This window comes from Schistocerca americana, chromosome 9 (assembly GCF_021461395.2).
Source record: "Schistocerca americana isolate TAMUIC-IGC-003095 chromosome 9, iqSchAmer2.1, whole genome shotgun sequence".
NCBI lineage: Eukaryota > Metazoa > Arthropoda > Insecta > Orthoptera > Acrididae > Schistocerca > Schistocerca americana.
In genome coordinates, this window is record NC_060127.1 from 153,062,726 (window position 1) to 153,079,573 (window position 16,848).

Sequence of the window (16,848 nt, forward strand, 5' to 3'; positions counted from 1 at the left end):
GGTGGAAGAACGAAACTAAAATGAGCTCTAACATGGAAATTAAGCGTTTCCGGACACATGTCCACATAACATCTTTTCTTTATTTGTGTGTGAGGAATGTTTCCAGAAAATTTGGCCGTACCTTTTTGTAACACCCTGTATATACATCTATAATGCCTGTGTGTGGCGCGCGTTCGCCCGCGGATGCAGATGTGTACCAGCGGGTGCTGCCATCTGCCCGTTGCTGGTGTACAGGCGCTGTCAGCTCTCGGCGAGAGCGGCCCGTCAGTGCTTGGTCACGTGTGCGCCGGGTCGCGTGGTGTCGTGACGTCATTCATGTACATGTCGCCCCTCAGACGGCACGCCGGGTCACGGCCAAAGCGACCGACCGATACGGCGGACTGGAAATGTTTTTCGCCCGACGCCCATCCTTATCTGGTGCTCCTCCGTGAGGCCACACACGTCTGCTGAAATACGAGCGAAACAGCTGATTGTGATTGCGGAAAGGTCACAGTGCTGCAGACGCAAACTATGGGCTACACATGAAAATAGGAGTAACCAACAAACAGGGCAATTTGAAATGAATTTACTGAACACGAACGGTTATGACTAATGACACACTACTGTCCATTAAAATTGCTACACCAAGAAGAAATGCATATCATAAACGGGTATTCATTGGACAAATATATTATACTAGAATTGACATGTGGTTACATTTTCACGTAGTTTGGGTGCATAGATCCTGAGAAATCAGTACCCAGAACAACCACCTCTGGCCGTAATAACGGCCTTGATATGCCTGGGCATTGTGTCAAACAGAGCTTGGATGGCTTGTACAGGTACAGCTGCCAGTGCAGCTTTAACACGTTTCCACAGTTCATCAAGAGTAGTGACTGGCGTATTGTGAGGAGCCAGTTGCTCGGCCACCATTAACCAGACGTTTTCATTTGGTGAGAGATCTGGAGAATGTGCTTGCCAGGGCAGCTGTCGAACACTTTCTGTAGCCAGAAAGGCCCGTACAGGACCTGCAACATGCGGTCGTGCATTATCCTGTTGAAGCGCAGGGTTTCGCAGGAATCGAATGAATGGTAGAGCCGCGGGTTGTAACTCATCTGATATGTAACGTCCACTGCTCAAAGTGCCGTCAATGTGAACAAGAGGTGACCGAGACGTGTAACCAATGGCACCCCATACCATCACGCCGTGGTGTCGCCAAACACGGATGCGACCATCATGATGCTGTGAACAGAACCTGGGTTCATCCGAAAAAGCCGGCCGATGTGGCCGTGCGGTTAAAGGCGCTTCAGTCTGGAACCGCGTGTCCGCTACGGTCGCAGGTTCGAATCCTGCCTCGGGCATCGATGTGTGTGATGTCCTTAGGTTAGTTAGGTTTAATTAGTTCTAAGTTCTAGGCGACTGATGACCTCAGAAGTTAAGTCGCATAGTGCTCAGAGCCATTTGAACCATCCGAAAAACTGACGTTTTGCCATTCGTGCACCCAGGTTCGTCGTTGAGTACACCATCACAGGCGCTCCTGTCTGTGATGCAGCGACAAGGGTAACCGCAGCCATGGTCTCCGAGTTGATAGTCCATGCTGCTGCAAACGTCGTCGAACTGTTGGTGCAGATGGTTATTGTCTTGCAAACGTCCCCATCTGTTGACTCAGGGATTGAGACGTGGCTGCACGATCCGTTACAGCCATGCTGATAAGATACCTGTCATCTCGACTGCTAGCGATACGAGGCCGTTGGGATCCAGCACAGCGTTCCGTATTACCCTCTTGAACCCACCGATTCCATACTCTGCTAACAGTCATTGTATCTCGACCAACGCGAGCAGCAATGTCGCGATACGATAAACCGCTATCGCGATAGGCTACAATCCGACCTTTATCGAAGTCGGAAACGTGATGGTACGCATTTTTCCTCCTTACACGAGGCATCATAAAAACGTTTCACCATGCAACGCCGGTGAACTGCTGTTTGTGAATGAGAAATCGGTTGGAAACGTTCCTCATGTCAGCACGTTGTAGGTGTCGCCACCGGCGCCAACCTTGTGTGAATGCTCTGAAAAGCTAATCATTTGCATATCACAAAATCTTCTTACTGTCGGTTAAATTTCGCGTTTGTAGCACGGTATCTTCGTGGTGTAGCAATTTTAATGGCCAGTAGAGCATATCGACAGGAGTCGTTGTATACAGCAAATGCATTTAGCATCAAACATACCAATATAACAGGAAAGCAACCGCTTACCCCGTAATAATGCAGTATCTCGCTTACATGCAGCAACTGTACGTATTTGCCACAGACAGGAATAGCGACAGGCAATTTTTATGCAAAAACAGATGGCAAATAAAAATTAGCAAACAATTTACAATAATTTAATGATATAAGTCCTATATTGCAAAAATGGAGTAAGGAGACTGTGCTTGGCGAAACAGTTTAGTGTCACTTTGTTTTGTCTGTAAACACCGGTCTAAGCCTAGAGCCTGAAAAAGTTGAGAGTTTGTCTCTGCTCGGTGGCGTGAGTCCTGAGGGACTTGCTGAGACAGACAAATTCCGATGTTGGGGTATGACTGTTGAGGTGCTCACTGACCGGATGAGTGGAGATGTGTGTTTGCTTTTATTCACGTTTTGGAACTACTTGTGTGACGCAATTCACAAGCATAACACAGTTTGTTATCTGCGCCGTCTCTGGAGCGTGATTTAACTGCATGGTGCGCATGAATATGACCACTTTCTACGTTCGCTGTCAGCGTCTAGCGAATACTCACAGACGACAGGTGGTATCACTAGTAAGTGAGGATATAAAGGGTCAGGCATTTACAAAACTGTTTGTCGGAATATTTGGCGAAATACACATAGGATCAAAACAAAAGTAGTAATAAATGTTGTTCACCTCGAAGAGGGACGTCCATTAACGTAACGCTCGACTCCCCTGCACCACCCCCCGGGGCGCGGAAAGGGGGGTGGTGATTTTGAAATCTTAAATAGGAATTCCTAATTTTTATTGCAGATTTGGATTCTCTGTGAAAAAATATGTAACTTTTGTATGAAACATTGCATGATACTTGCTTTCCGCAAAGACTTGGCAGGCATCCTCTACTTGAAAGTGGCACCTGTATCTTTTGTGAAAGACGCCTACGACCGTTTGCATAAGCAAATATCACTAAAAAATTTCTGATTATTGGTTAACTTTAATTTGAAAATTTGAGTAACTTAACTGGAATGGTAACGGAAATAAGACGTTGCTGTGAGACAAAGAATTTTATATAACAACAACATTTTATTTAATAAAATCATGAAAATAACTCCTTGATAACTCCTTTACTTGTTGTTCGTTGTTGTGGTCTTCAGTCCTGAGACTGGTTTGATGCAGTTCCCCATGCTACTCTATCCTGTGCAAGCTTCTTCATCTCCCAGTACATACTGCAACCTACAACCTTCTGAATCTGCTTAGTGTGTTCATCTCTTGGTCTCCCTCTACGATTTTTACCCTCCACGCTGCCCTCCAGCACTAAATTGGTGATCCTTTGATGCCTCAGAACATGTCCTACCAACCGATCCCTTCTTCTAGTCAAGTTGTGCCATAAACTCCTCTTCTCCCCAATTCTGTTCAATACCTGCTCATTGGTTATGTGATCTACCCATCTAATCTTCATCATTCTTCTGTAGCACCACATTTCAAAAGCTTCTGTTCTATTCTTGTCCAAACTATTTATCATCCATATTTCACTTCCATACATGGCTACACTCCATACAAATACTTTCAGAAACGACTTCCTGACACTTAAATCTATATTCGATGTTAACAAATTTCTCTTCTTCAGAAACGCTTTCCTTGCCATTGCCAGTCTACATTTTATATCCTCTCTACTTCGTCCATCATCAGTTATTTTACTCCCAAATAGCAAAACTCCTTTACTACTTCAAGTGCCTCATTTCCAAATCTAATTCCCTGAGCATCATCCGACTTAATTGGACTACATTCCATTACCCCCGTTTTGCTTTTCTTCATGTTCATTTTATATCTTCCTTTCAGGACACTTTCTGTGGTGTCACCGCCAGACACCACACTTGCTAGGTGGTAGCCTTTAAATCGGCCGCGGTCCGTTAGTATACGTCGGACCCGCGTGTCGCCACTGTCAGTGATTGCAGATCGAGCGCCACCACACGGCAGATCTAGAGAGACTCCCTAGCACTCGCCCCAGTTGTACAGCCGACTTTGCTAGCGATGGTTCACTGTCTACTTACGCTACGACCTAGCAAGGCGCCATTATCATTTGTTATTTATCTTGTGATTCATGTACCGTCAGACCGATGTTCACCAATTATGGATTAAAGTTAAGTATTCCAACAGCTACGTACTTTATTTGCTAGACTCAAATCCTTTAACTGTTCCAGACCTCACGCCAGCCTGCGTGAGCTTAAACGCGTGCCTTTCGGTTACCTGTCATTGTGGATTGGCTGTCTTGCCAGTCCACAACACTTTCCATTCCGTTCAGCTGCTCTTCCAAGTCCATTGCTGTCTCTGACAGAATTACAATGTCATCGGCGAACCTCAAAGTTGTTATTTCTTCTCCATGGATTTTAATACCTATTCCGAATTTTTCTTTTGTTTCCTTCGCTGCTTGTTCAATATACAGATTGAATAACATCGGGGAGACGCTACAACCCTGTCTCACTCCCTTCCCAACCACTGCTTCACTTTCATGCCCATCGACTCTTATAGCTGGCATCCGGTTTCTGTACAGATTGTAAATAGCCTTTCGCTCCCTGTATTGTACCCCGCTACCTTCAGAATTTGAAAGAGAGTATTCCAGTCAACATTGTCAAAAGATTTCTCTAAGTCTACAAATGCTAGAAACGTAAGTTTGCCTTTCCTTAATCTATTTTCTAAGATAAATTATGCAACCTCTCTCTTCTAACTAAGATGACTATAGGAGCCATCACGCAGAGCGTCTATAGTCACCCGTGTCTCAGCAGGGAATGCTTGACCGTCTCCCCTCGTCCGGGGTCGACACACGGTGGCCGGAAGGGCTCAGAGAGTCTGCACAGAGGCTGTTTGCCAGCCTAACGGGGCCTGCTAACGCGCGGGGAACTCGCGTCTCTCTGGTCCAGCACAGTCGCACTGTACTTGATACAATGGTTGGCAAACTGCATCTCCACATTCACAGAACCCGCAGCAGACAGGCCACGCATACGTCAGCAGACGACCCGCATTCACATTTGCAGACTATACTAAGAGTGATAATATTACATAATTCCGGATTAAAATTCCCTGAGTGTCGGAAGGGCACCCAGGTGTGTTTTGAACATGAGAATCTTGTAACAAGCCATGTAGCGGTTCAACATGGAGCCGTTACAACATTTCTTTCACTTCATGACAGATGGCGCTGTAATCGGTACACACATATATATATATACAGGGTGCGTCAAAAAAATGTATACACATTTTGAACTGTCATAGACAATTTATTTCCCGTTCTATAACTTTAAATGTCAGTGAGAAAGTAATGTTATCTTTCTTCAACAGGTGGCAGCAGTGGCAAGGAAGTAACTGCAACATGGCGGACGTGCGTCTGAGCTTTGAAGCGTGAAGCAGATAATTAAGTGGTACTGGAAGTTTGAGAATGTAGCTGCGGTTCGAAGACAGTGGAGAAGAGAGTATTGTACAGAACCACCTTCAAGGTTAACAATTACACGTCTACGAGACAAATTCGAAACACATGGAACAGTGTGTGATGTGCATAAATGTTTCAGGGCGACCTCCTACAGCTACAAGTGGTCATTCCACAACTGCGGTCTTGGAACTGTTTCAGCGTTCGCCTCAGAAATCTTCAAGGCAAGCGGCACGTGAGAGTAATGTAAGTGCTAGTAGTGTGCTACGCATTCTGAAGAAAGGCAAGTTTCGTGTGTACATTCCAAGACTGGTGCAACAGCTAAGTGGCGACCATCCAGATCGAAGGTTAAAATTTTGTGAATGGGTTCAGGAGATCGTGAGACGTGAACCGGGATTTATGGGTAGCATAATTTGGTCGGATGAAGCCTATTCCAACTCAATGGAACTGTCAATAGGCACAATTGTGTGTACTGGGCTGAAGATAATCCTCACATTACAGTTGAAAAGGCTGTGAATTTGTCTGGTGTCAATGTGTGGTGTGGTCTGTCTGCAAGGGGACTCATTGTGCCTTTCCGCTTTGAAGGTACTGATACTGGAGAAACGTACCTAACAATGCTTGCTGACTCCATATTCCCTGCCATTCGTGCATTATATGATAATGATGACTTTCATTTCCAATAAGATGGCGCCCCGCCACACTATCATAGGGATGTACCAGCATGCCTGGATCACAATGTGCCAGGCCAGTGGATAGGACGCAGGGGACCAATCGAGTTTCCTCCACGCTCTCTAGACCTCACGCCGCTGGATTTCTTCTTATGGGGCACAGTAAAAGATGAGGTGTACAAACGTAAACCACGTAACTTCGACACACTTTAGAATGAGATTCAGGCGGTGTGCGCAGAAATCTCATTGGAGACTTTGGTACGATGTACAGAATCAGTGGTGACTCGTACTCAGAAATGTATTGATGCTGAAGGCCACCAGTTTGAACATTAATCACATTTGCAAAGTACATTTATTTTTCCAATTGGACTTTAAGCTTTCCATTTCCAGAAATTTAAGATTGTAGAACGGGAAATAAATTTTCTATGACGCTTCAAATTGTGTATACATTTTTTGACGCAACCTGTATAGGGTGAACTTGTTGCAATTTGGTATTATCTCTAAAAATACACATGCGATTAAGAAAATTGAAGTAAATTGTTTCATATTTTGGAAAACGCTACCATGTGACACAGTCTGTCCTCCCACAATACATTCTTAGACTACATTTAGCGTTACCCAGAAACAGCGACGTGGACGCAGTAGTACTGTGTTCCCTTCGGGGTGCTCGGTTATTGAGAGTCTCCTTGCCTTTCCCAGGTGTTTAAGTGCAGCAAATGCTCGAAATGCTGTCCACTTCTTCTAATGCACGTCGCAACTCTGTGTCCGAATGACAGTCTGCCATGCATTAGTGTCTCTGCGCTAATGTTGCACATTTCATTGCTAATTCGTTGCCACATATCTTCGGGGGCTGTCAGTACATCCATGTAAACTCTCTCTTTTAGTCATCCCCACAGGAAAAGATCGGCAGAAGTGAAATCGGGTGGCCACGTCTGAGGACCTCCTCGTCCAGTCTATCGAGCCGGATAGTTTCGATTCAAAACGTCCCGAACTAGTCGTGAGTAATGCGCTGGGCGTCCACCGTTTTGAAGCTGCGTATCCAGTCGCATTTGAAGTGCAACATCGTCCATTAGTATGAGTAAACCCTTATCCACAGCGTCGCTGTACATTAGACCAGTCAGATTACCTTGTATGAAGTATGGGTCAGTTACCTGCGTACGTAAAATACCGCAACAAGCGTTGATACTCAATGGGCGTTGATGATCAACTTGCCTAACCCACTGACCAATAATGTATATGATGTATATGATTCAGAAAATTTGATTCATCGGAGAAAAGTATCTGTGAAATGAAATGTGATTGACTGCCAGTTGTTCCTGTTGTAAGACGTCGTGGTCTCCTGACCTTCATTACTTACACATTCCGCCCTCACAATCACATTCCCCACATTAAGACGCTTCATTCGAACCCAAACTCGATAAGATACAGTCAATGTTGTATGAATTCATGTAAACGATATGCAAATAACTAATAAATCGCAAGTGCGCATCGTGGTTGAAATACTCGAGGCTGGCGTACACACAAACATTCCAGACACGACGTTCACAGGAGCTTTTAGTTCGAGAGAGGCAACCGCACGCCAGGGGGCCGGTCCCAACCCATCTACGTTGGTCGGTGGCCGCCTGTGGAGCAGACAGCGTTTGCCCGAGTGAGAGGACGACCCTGTGTTCAGCTTAAAAGCAAGTTCCTCTACATTGTGTGGGAGCGGCCAGCCTACGCATTCTTTACACATACGACGCAGTTGCAGAGATTTTCACAGGAGACAGCAAACGCCAAACGCCGATATTACAGATTTCTGGATTGGGGGCCTTAAACGAAATGTCATTCTCCCGTTTTAGAAGAGCAATGCTGATTGGCAGACGATGTTTCTGACGCCTTGAGCTGAAGGAGTAATGGAAGAGGCCGAAGGATGTACCCCTTCACGTCTGGCGTGGAGAGGCGCTGTTCCGTTGTCGCTCTTGGAGCGAGAACGCGTAACGAGAGCGTGCGCGCTCGTACGCGTACTCAAAGAGCGAGGAACAAGTCTCTCCCCAGTACTTCACTGGGAGAGCACCTCTGTCGAGTGCGAATCGGAGTGCGACTCTCTATATTGAGTCCTTGTGATGAAGCGTTGTTCACTGTGTTGGCTGACACACTTATTGTGCGGTGTGAACAGACAGAGTTATAGTTAAACGCCTGCGAGCGGATTTTTGAGTGGCATCATAGTGGACTGGTTATCTGGCCGGTCTACCACGCCAATAGTTAGACTAGGGGCGAATAGGAATCCTTGACTTCATCAAGGCATAGGGAGACTTTGATTGGCGAAGGTCAATCTAGATAGAACGAGAGTTATCTTATTTGTCAGCAGCGAGCGGCTCAGACAGCAGTCATCGCAGCTTACAGTATTGTGCACTACAGCTCTTGCGAGCCTCATATTTCCTCCACAACAGTACACTTCACTACATTTCACATGCGACAGCCTTGACCATACCTAGCAACATTATAATGGATAATTATTCAAGTTGAGTATGTGCAGCTCTCAGCCATTCCGCCAAGTCAATAACAATCTTAAAGTTTGTACAGAAATTTCATTAGCGAATCCTATCCTTGAGAGGGAACTTCTCATTCCGAAAAGAACCAGGAAATGACTTGTTAAGTTCATAACTAAAAGTGCCATTATGATTTCTCAGAATTTTTGTAAAATAAATAATAATTTTCGTTAGTTTCATGTTTTTCTTACACTAAATAGCACTACTCCAGTACCCAAGTATCCCACTAGTTACGTAAGAAATTTTGTGAATTATTGTATCATTTCTTTACAGCGGACGACTCCAGAAGATATTATTTATTGCTGAAAGTTTTTCAGGCATTTCTCTTTAGAACGTTAGGAGCGTCTGTCTGACTTCTGTAGTAGTGTGGGGGGTGGAAACTGCATCTTGCAGGAGCCACAGGGTAAAGGGTACATCTCAGATTAATCCATTGCACAGAATAACAGAATAGCACCAGGGCGCTCACACTGTTCTGAGTTGCAGAAATTCAGGCTATTGTGAGGTTGGTCACCATGCATTTCTTGAGACAGTGATAAATGAAATGGATGCCATTTGTGTGCACGAAGTATGCATAGAACACTTCTTTCCGATATTCATGAACCTCGCGCAGTTTACCGAGAACTAATGTGAGGATTTGCAGCAGTCGCAGCTAAAACATTGACTGTGTTATTTTCGTTTGTCACAGGCTGGGGTCAGACTCTTTCTGTAGGTTTAACACTTCCCGTTACAGTAAACAGGTGGGAAATACTGTGAAACGTCGTTGCAGACGGAATATTCCTATTGGGGAACAGAGCAGCCTAACTTTAGCGAGCTTGAAAGGTCTCTGTTGGATTCCTTTAATGTTAATTTCTTAAATCTGTTGTCATTTATGGCATACGTTCCACTTCTAAATTTACTGTGGTGTTTCTGACTTTATCTGGGAGGAGACTGAGCAGTGGAACGTGTTACTTTTACACATAATCAAGAACGATCTGTCACACTACTACACTTTAAAACACAGTTTATATGTAATTCATGTCACACAGTCTCATACGGAACCTAAATCCGCTTTCTTTTATGTACTGTATATGATAAGATACTGTCATCCTCCTTCCTTTCTGTGTGAAAGGATGAATGAGCAAATGTATTTCTAGGTGCATGCTCGATGGTAGCAGACAAGCCGGTCTGCTAGAGAACAGTAGGACCAATGTCGGAACAGGTAGCTACGCTTTCTGAAAGCAAAGAGGTTTCTATTCTTAGTATGGTCCTGTCCGTCCCTTGTCATGTTGGTATAGGAAGCTGCCTCTCTGGTCACTTCCGTTTGTATCTGTGAAGCAGCCTCGGCCGGGGCCAACGCCAGTCTGTCCATGGCGAGCGTCTGAAGTGGTAAGATCTCCGGCTAAGCGTGTCTCTGCTAAGTCTGTAGGGCAATGGATTTCTTAAGTTCAGCCTAACTGAAAATTTAATCACCTTTATTTCAGGTTTGGATCTAAAATATCGAATGTTATCTTAAATTGCAACACAATGTAATTCGAGTGTGAAGTTCAGGATATCTTCCAGTAGTTGCTTTGTCACTACTTTGTGAGTAAAGTGGAACCACATGTGGATGATCCGTAACTGTAACTAAGATCATCAATCTTAAATGCGAATGTGCGTGAGATTGTAACGTCTCGTCTTGACAATATTTTTCAATATAGCAACTTTTCTTTATGTTCAACCCACGTGGGGTGTACTCTGTGAGACCAGTACCACGTGCTTATGTACACTCCTGGAAATTGAAATAAGAACACCGTGAATTCATTGTCCCAGGAAGGGGAAACTTTATTGACACATTCCTGGGGTCAGATACATCACATGATCACACTGACAGAACCACAGGCACATAGACACAGGCAACAGAGCATGCACAATGTCGGCACTAGTACAGTGTATATCCACCTTTCGCAGCAATGCAGGCTGCTATTCTCCCATGGAGACGATCGTAGAGATGCTGGATGTAGTCCTGTGGAACGGCTTGCCATGCCATTTCCACCTGGCGCCTCAGTTGGACCAGCGTTCGTGCTGGACGTGCAGACCGCGTGAGACGACGCTTCATCCAGTCCCAAACATGCTCGATGGGGGACAGATCCGGAGATCTTGCTGGCCAGGGTAGTTGACTTACACCTTCTAGAGCACGTTGGGTGGCACGGGATACATGCGGACGTGCATTGTCCTGTTGGAACAGCAAGTTACCTTGCCGGTTTAGGAATGGTAGAACGATGGGTTCGATGACGGTTTAGATGTACCGTGCACTATTCACTGTCCCCTCGACGATCATCAGTGGTGTACGGCCAGTGTAGGAGATTGCTCCCCACACCATGATGCCGGGTGTTGGCCCTGTGTGCCTCGGTCGTATGCAGTCCTGATTGTGGCGCTCACCTGCACGGCGCCAAACACGCATACGACCATCATTGGCACCAAGGCAGAAGCGACTCTCATCGCTGAAGACGACACGTCTCCATTCGTCCCTCCATTCACGCCTGTCGCGACACCACTGGAGGCGGGCTGCACGATGTTGGGGCGTGAGCGGTAGACGGCCTAACGGTGTGCGGGAGCGTAGCCCAGCTTCATGGAGACGGTTGCGAATGGTCCTAGCCGATACCCCAGGAACAACAGTGTCCCTAATTTGCTGGGAAGTGGCGGTGCGGTCCCCTGCGGCACTGCGTAGGATCCTACGGTCTTGGCGTGCATCCGTGCGTCGCTGCGGTCCGGTCCCAGGTCGACGGGCACGTGCACCTTCCGCCGACCACTGGCGACAACATCGATGTACTGTGGAGACCTCACGCCCCACGTGTTGAGCAATTCGGCGGTACGTCCACCCGGCCTCCCGCATGCCCACTATACGCCCTCGCTCAATGTCCGTCAACTGCACATACGGTTCACGTCCACGCTGTCGCGGCATGCTACCAGTGTTAAAGACTGGGATGGAGCTCCGTATGCCACGGCAAACTGGCTGACACTGACGGCGGCGGTGCACAAATGCTGCGCAGCTAGCGCCATTCGACGGCCAACACCGCGGTTCCTGGTGTGTCCGCTGTGCCGTGCGTGTGATCATTGCTTGTACAGCCCTCTCGCAGTGTCCGGAGCAAGTATGGCGGGTCGGACACACCGGTGTCAATGTGTTCTTTTTTCCATTTCCAGGAGTGTAGTTGTTTGTCCCATCAGGTTAATAGTAAGACGATAGTAACCACTTCGAGGTTTTTCTTTTGTAAATTGCGTTTCGATGTAATTTACTTTAATCATCAAAATTATTGTGGAGTTACACTCTTTGTGTAAACCAAGTTGACCACGTGAAGCATGTGGTGTGATCATCAAAGTAGCCCTCAGCTATTCTTTTTGGGAAGATTTCACAGAGAGTTAGTATGAATTTAGTATACCAGTGTGTGGTAATTTCATGACGGACAGGATTGCGCTACGAACGTAACTTCTTTGGGTGAAAATTGAATCGGTTGGTTGTGGTTAATTTCCTGTTGCATATGTTTCAACGTTCTTCGTGTGTTATTTTATGAATGCAGTGTTTTATGCAGTCTCCCAATCTTGGCTCCATACTTGATGTGTTCCGTAAGATTACAAACTCACAGTTCCACAATCCTAAATAAGCCACCAGTTTAGTTATGAATCAAGTTGAATATGATGAAATTTTAACGGAACGATGATCAATGTTAAAATAAATGTCCAAGTATAAACGGATTTATTTCTTTTTATTTAAAGTCTCTTTATATATATATCACCGGTTGTCATAAGATGACTATTAAAAGATTATAATTAATGTTAGTCTGGTTGGGAATTTGGTAAGCTAGCCTGGATACCTGGTGAAACAGTTGCTCAGTAATGCAAGGTTAACTTCCCCAGACATCTCACAGCTTTTAACCCGCTTTTACTGTCTTGAATATCAGCACTGCTTTCAGAATAACTTGTTGCATCAACATTACAAGCTTCGTCAGCGTTTCTACGAGCCTCAAAGTACGCGGCAATGATGTCGACCCACTCTGCAATCGTTAACATCGTAGAACAATTGCGACGAGATTACAGTCCGGATCACTGAAGTAACGTGCACAGTATGAAAGTCTACGCGCCGACTGAGAGCATGATCACGGTCGGCGTTTCATTCGATTGTGGGAGGTGTCGCATGATAGCATTATCAAAAATATCAAAAAAGTACTTCGATTGTCTCAATTGGATGTGTATTTGATTGAGATAGTACCATCTTGCAACAATTTTCACCTTATATAATGTTTGCCGATTACAGCGCCATCTATCGTGAAACGAAAGAAGTGTTTCATACAATAGTTATAAATTTTTTTCCCCGAAGAATTCAAATCTGCAATAAAAATAGTTCCTATTAAGATTTCAAAGTAACCCCCACTTTCTCCCTTCGATGTGAACAACGTTTATTACCATTATTTTATTCCATGCGTATTTTGCCAAATATTTAGACAGGCAGTTTTAAATGCCCCGCCCTGTATAAAGCATGTTGTGGGAAGGGAGGTAGCACAGTCCGTGTGGTAATAGAGAAACGGATTGATTTATATGACATCAAAAAGAGAATCTCCTTAAGTCAGTCAGTCTCGGTTGAGAAGTTTTTGTTATTTACAGGAAATGATGCCTTTCGCCTTTTTGGAGCGTCATCAGATTAAAAAATAATGGACGAATATTGGTTTTCTACATTTATTTTTACACCAATCTGATAATGCCCCTAACGAACGAAACGCATCATTTCCAGTAAATAAAAAAGATTTTGCAACCGACACTGTCTTATTTCGAGAAATTCATAACTGGTTGCTGCACTAGGTGCCCAGTATGGAATGGAGCAAATTCTACTCAGAAAGAGAATGGTCATTGGCTGTCGGGACAAGAGTGCAAGCATTTTCAAAAAGTACTCGGGCGCCGACGTGGTTAAAGTACATCGCGCACTGCGTATTGGTGCTGTCAGAAACCTGAGCCGAGACAGGGGCAAACGACGGCTGCGGAAATGTGTGCGGGAGAGCAGAAGTGCAAGTGCTTGAGCAACTGACCACCCAGATGAACCAAGCCGCTGCCAACAATGTCTCCTCAACCACCGTACAGCGAACGTTCCTGAGTGTGGGACTCCGCAGCAGGTACCTGGATCATGCACCCACGCTGACTGGTGTTCATCGGCGACGAAGGCTGGAATTTATAAGCCAATGTCCCAATTGGACATCCACTGAGTGTCAACAAGTGGCCTTTTCATATGATTCGCGTTTTATGCTCCATTGGAGACAGATGGCCATTGGTGCATACAGCCCATTGTTGGAATGGTCCAGACTGGAGGAGGGAACGTTAATGGTGTGGGGAATGTTTTAGTGGCATTTCCAGGTAGATCTCCTCATTCTGGAAGTCACACTGGACCAAAACAAGTATGTATATATACTTGGGAACCCTGGTCGCTGCTACAGGCAGTTTATTTCCTCGGTACGATGCCATCTACCAGCTCGCAGAGTACGTGCGTGGATCGAAGAGCGCCAAGACCAGCTTACTGTTCTCTTCGGAGCATCAAACGTCCCGGATTTAATTCCGGTCGATAGATTTTGGGAAGTGCATATCTTGAATTTGAAATCGAGTCCGGAATGCCTTATACAATCAAGGGAAGTTGGCACATTTACAGTTATTGACGTGGAGGAGTAGGTGGTGTGTGAGGCATATGATCTGATCAGAATGGAGCAGAATCATCAGTCATTGTAGGGATGATCAGTTTTGCGCTGCAATAGGATAGACTTGAAGAGCTTGCTGGGCACTGAGGTGAGATTTGTAGTATCATTGCCACAGGTACTACTACAACGCCGCGCCAACACAAGTTTGGCAGCCTGTCGTCTGCCAGGCACAGCGCACTCTAGCGGGCTGTGCAGCTCGACGGAACTGGAGTGTGCCTCGTTCACGTTTTAGCTAGAGTTCAACCTAGGGAGACGCAGTTTGATAATCGGCCCTCAGGCAGTTCTGTTTGCAGTGATTCTCTGAGGAGGGCACATCAGGCTTAGTCCCTGAGAATATGTTGTGTTAGTTATAGCCGTAGCTGCAGTCCTACAAACTACTGAAGATAAGTAATTTTCATTGTGCTATGTGTTTCTTGAATGTTAATCCTTCTCTCTAACAGTGTGCCGTACCGCATATTATTCCAACCTGGACTCCTTCAGCTCCTATCAACTCGGCCTCCTACTTATTTGCATTTACGCTACTGACCATTAAAATTGCTACACAAACAAGAAATGCAGATGATAAACGGGTATTCATTGGACAAATATATTATACTAGAACTGACATGTGATTACATTTTTACGCAATTTGGGTGCAGGGATCCTGAGAAATCAGTACCCAGAACAACCACCTCTGACCGTAATAACGGCCTTGATATGCCTGGCCATTGAGTCAAACAGACCTTGCATGGCCTGTACAGGCACAGTTGCCCATGCAGCTTCAACACTATACCACGGTGCATCAAGGGTGTTGACTGGCGTATTGTGACGAGCCAGTTACTCGGCCACCATTAACCAGACTTTTTAATTGGTGAGAGATCTGGAGAATGTGCTGGCCAGGGCAGCAGTCGAACATTTTCTATATCCAGAAAGGCCAGTACAGGACCTGCAACATGCGGTCGTGCATTATCCTGCTGAAATGAAGGGTTTCGCAGGGATCGAATGAAGGGTAGAGCCACGGGTCGTAAAACATCTGAAATGTAAAGTCCACTGTGCCGTCAATGCGAACAAGAGGTGAACGAGACGTGTAACCAATGGCACCCATACCATCACGCCGGGTGATACGCCAGTACGGCGATGACGAATACACGCTTCCAATGTGTATTCACCGCGATGTCGCCGAACACGGATGCGACCATCACGATGCTGTAAACAGAACCTGGATTCATCCGAAAAATGATGTTTTGCCATTCATGCACCCAGGTTCGTCGTTGAGTACACCATCGCAGGCGCTCGTGTCTGTGATGCAGCGTCAAGGGTAACCGCAGCCATGGTCTCCGAGCTGATAGTCCATGCTGCTGCAAACGTCGTCGCACTGTTCGTGCGGATGGTTGTTTTTGTGGACTGGTAAGACAGCCAATCCACTAGGACGGGAGGCCGAAGGGCACGCGTTTAAACTCTCGCAGGCTGGCGTGAGGTCTGGAACAGGTAAAGTAATTGAGACTAGCAAGTAAAGTACGTAGCTTCTTGAATACTTAACTTTAATCCATAATTGGTGAACATCGGTCTGATGGTACATGCATCACAAGATAAATAGCAAATGGTAATGTCGCCTTGCTAGGTCGTCGCAAATGACGTAGCTGAAGGCTCTGCTAACTATCGTCTCGGCAAATGAGAGCGTAATTTGTCAGTGAACCATCGCTAGCAAAGTCGGCTGTACAACTGGGGCGAGTGCTAGGAAGTCTCTCTAGACCTGTCGTATGGCGGCGCTCGGTCTGCAATCACTGATAGTGGCGACACGCGGGTCCGACGTATTCTAACGGACCGCGGCCGATTTAAAGGCTACCACCTAGCAAGTGTGGTGTCTGGCGGTGACACCACAGTTGTACTGGCAGAAGTAAAGCTGTGAGTACCGGGCGCGAGTCGTGCTTCGGTAGCTCAGTTGGTAGAGCATTTGCCCGCGAAAGGCAAAGGTCCCGAGTTCGAGTCTCGGTCGGGCACACAGTTTTAATCTGCCAGGAAGTTTCATATCAGCGCACACTCCGCTGCAGAGTGAAAAATCTAATTCTGGACCACAGTTGTTGTCTTGCAAACGTCCCCATCTGTTGACACAGGGATCGAGACGTGGCTGCACGATCCGTTACAACCATGCGGATAAGATGCCTGTTATCTCCACTGCTAGTGATACGAGGCCGTTGGGATCCAGCACGGCGATCCGTATTACCCTCCTGAACCCATCGATTCCAAATTCTGCTAACAGTCATTGGATCTCGACCAACGCGAGCAGTAATGTCGCGATACGATAAGCCGCAATCGCGATAGGCTACAACCTGACCTTTATTAAAGTCGTAAACGTGATGGTACGCAATTCTCCTCCTCAC

At 46.0% G+C, this 16,848-nt stretch overlaps 1 non-coding gene across 1 annotated transcript; it reads left to right on the forward strand.

Moving 5' to 3' along the window:
• Nucleotides 1–16,393: 16,393 nt before the first annotated feature.
• Nucleotides 16,394–16,468, forward strand: Trnas-cga. The gene has a single exon. It is a non-coding gene; the product is annotated as a tRNA-Ser (tRNA).
• Nucleotides 16,469–16,848: the final 380 nt, after the last annotated feature.